Below are 3,670 nucleotides of genomic sequence, written 5' to 3' on the forward strand. Positions count from 1 at the left end.
GCGACAATCAATTTGGTTTTAGGCAAGGTATGAGTACCTACATGCCTATCGTAATTCTCCAAGAAAAAATTGTAAGTGCTCTTGAAAACAACCAAAGCACATGTGGAATCTACCTTGACCTCCGCAAGGCATTCGATACGGTGGATATCGAAATATACTGTGCAAACTGTATAAATATGGTGTATGCAATGAAGCGCATATGATGTTAAAATCATACCTAAATGAACGCACTCAATGTGTACAAATTGATGACTCAATCATCTATTCTTCCGATAAACATCGGAGTACCACAGGGATCTATTCTAGGTCCACTTCTTTTTATATTGTACATAAATGATTTTATCTCCATATGTGATGACCACATATCTGTACTTTTATATGCGGATGATACTGCCATTTTTATAGAAGGTGAAAATGAAAACGTACTTCAAGCCAGATTAAATATACTAATGCCTAAAGTTGCTGAATGGTTCGCTTCTAACCAGTTGTCCTTAAATTCTGATAAATCGTATTATCAGATATATGATAATAAACGAACAGATTTTGAGCTAGCAATTCAAATTGATGGTGCTGGAATTGCTCGTGCTAATACCGTTAAATACCTTGGTGTATTTATTGATGAAAATCTAAAGTGGAAATCACATATAGCCAAACTTCAAACCATATTGTCAAGGAACATCGGAATCATGAATAGGCTGAAGTACCTCTTGAGCCCAAAACACCTTTTGTTGTTGTATCATTCTCTTTTCTTGAGTTATATTAACTACTGTTGCTTTATTTACACAAATACATATCCAACTAATCTGAGTGAATTAGAAAAACTTCAAAAACGAGCGGTAAGAATTATCGATGGACAGCCGAGACTGGCACATACTTCGCCAATATTTAGGAAACTCAAACTCCTTAAACTTAGGGATCTTGGACAACAACAAATGCTATTACTACTGTTTAGAAAACTCAATGGAAGCCTGCCTACTGCTATTGCTGAGTTATTTGTAACCTCTGAATCTAGTAGAACAATTCGCTCCATTAAACATTTCCAAGAATCATTTACATATAGAGTCTATAAAACACACACTTTATCTTGGACTGGGCCCAGAGTTTGGAACAGAGTAATGGTGCCTTTGTTTCCTAGACTATCTACGGTACCCAATTCGAAATTCATTATCAAAAAGCTCTCTAAAGCTTTCTTCCTAAGTCAGTATGATTGATTCACTTAATACAGTAGCTTTCATCAATATACGCTTCTAGTAAATAAATAGTACGCGTGTTTTTTTATGCACATTATTTAGGGATTCATTTTCTCCAACAAAACGATTCTCCAACTAAAATAGACAGGTGTTGCGGACAGTGGACGGCAGATGTGGTCTGCTGTGGGGCCAGGCGGGCTCCGCCGGCCTGGCGGAGCCCTGAGTTGCCGAGCATTGGGCCCCCGCCCCTATGACCCATCCGGGCCAACCTGGGTACCGGTCCCACTTGAAAGGGACCGGTCGGCCGCCCGGGCGGGCGGGGTGCCGGCCTGTCGGGTCGGGTCGGCGCTCCCCTCGCCCGGGCGGTGGTTAGGGGGCACCCCCGAGAAAGATGATTTTCCGGGGGTGCGGGCGGGGGCTCGTGGCCCGTCTGGCCGTCAAACATTAAAACTACGTTTATTGTAGGGTAGTAGTTCTCTTGCCCGTCTTTCCTTCCCAACTGTATTCCTTCTCCGTTTTTTTTTTCTCGTTGATGTTACCTCTCATTTTCGTTATATTGCTTAAATTGCATTAATTTTCTACTCCAACCACCTCGGAACTGGCCTCTGTGGGCTGTCTGACAACAAGCTCTGCTTAGTTGGACAGCTTTACAGAGGCTCAGTGAATGACCTTGCTTGAATTTGACCAGAGATGACCATCTACGACCATCTTCCATGTATGTATGACTGCTCCCCCTCTAATCCCTTCCTCCCACTAACAATACCCTGTGTAAGTGTGCATCAGTGGGCGTTTCAGGCGTAGAAGGGCAGTCACCAACTGTTTTCAGTTGTGACTACTTTGCTTCTCTTAAGCTACTATATTAACAGCATGCATACTCCACTGATATCTCTCTCGTTTTTTGCATTTTTTTTTTTTTTTTTCCTTACTCTTAGCTGGGAGTGCCGCGACTTATCATTTTAAGTTCACTGGTGTTAACGTAAGGTTCTGTGTGTCGCTGGGATAGAGGGAGGGGGCACTCCTGGTCACCTGTTCATGGGTGGCGGTGTAGAAAAAAAAAAAAAAAAAAAGTGTATGAGGCCACCGTAACATCCAGCCCAGAAGCACGAGCCGCCTTCTTCACCTTGCATAGCACAGTTTCATTGACATAAGGCAAAAGAAGGATCCCGCCAGACTTGTGACCTCTTCCTGCTCTTGCGCCCTGCCCCTCCCTACCATCAGCGCCAGGGGCAGCGTCGGGGACATCCCTAGTCGTATGTCTCCCTCGCCCTCCACGAGCTCCTCTACCGTCTCTACTGAGTACTGACCCTACGCAGCCGCTCTTTTCTTTCCACTTGTCGCCGAGTGCTCCTTAGCACGTGCGCAGGGTAACCATTTCTCGAGAACAGGTCACAGATTTTATCTAGGCTCCTTTGCTTAGACTCCTCATCAGAGGACAGTGCGATCGCGCGCGTCAATTGGGACCGCAGAGTGCAGAGCTTTGTCTGCTTGGGATGCGCTGAGCGGTAGTGGAGAATGATCCCCGCATTGTTAGGCTTGACATATAGCTCCGACTGGAATCGGCGACACATGTATCGGACATATGTATCGACATATGTAATCGACATATGGAATCGGAGCACTCGGCGACAAGTGGAAAGAAAAGAGCGGCTGCGTAGGGTCAGTAGAGACGGTAGAGGAGCTCGGGGGCGAGGGAGACATACGACTAGGGATGTCCCCGACGCTGCCCCTGGCGCTGATGGTAGGGAGGGGCAGGGCGCAAGGGCAGGAAGAGGTCACAAGTCTGGCGGGATCCTTCTTTTGCCTTATGTCAATGAAACTGTGCTATGCAAGGTGAAGAAGGCGGCTCGTGCTTCTGGGCTGGATGTTACAGTGGCCTCATACACGCCAGAGACATTGAAACAAAAACTAGTGCATTCATCGTTTGGCGATCCACCGTGCCCTTCGGCAACAGGATCTGCAACACTTGCAGGAGGTTGCAGAATGGTAGGTGCACGGACAAAAACGTGGTTTATGCTCTTCCTGTACGCTATGTGGAGCTAAGTATATCGGCGAGTCGAAACGGCCTCTGCGCCTTAGATACAATGAGCATTTGAGGTGTGCTGCCAACGAGACACAGCTTACCCGATCGGTGACCATTTTTCAGAGTGTCACGCGGGGATGTCGAAGGCAGAAAAGCTGGCTGACCCGCCACTGGAGGTTAGGATTTTGAAGAAAACTAGGGACCATCCGGACATGGGCGTAACTTCGTATGTGGTTGGTATGGAGAGCTCCACACCAACTTGAAAGTTGGTGTGGATTTTCCACACCAACTTTAAGTGGTGACACTTCTTATGCACTTTTGAGTAAAAAAAAAACAGCAAAATATGATTCAAGGCCAAAATAAATCAGTATGGGTTCTTCATAGTCCACAAAGGCGGATAATTGGGGGAGGGGAGGGGGGTATGGGAATGCTCGAGCATCCCCTGAGCCAAAAAATGCAC

The sequence above is a fragment of the Amphibalanus amphitrite genome, unplaced genomic scaffold, assembly GCF_019059575.1.
Source record: "Amphibalanus amphitrite isolate SeventyFive unplaced genomic scaffold, NRLGWU_Aamphi_draft 001315F_arrow, whole genome shotgun sequence".
NCBI lineage: Eukaryota > Metazoa > Arthropoda > Thecostraca > Balanomorpha > Balanidae > Amphibalanus > Amphibalanus amphitrite.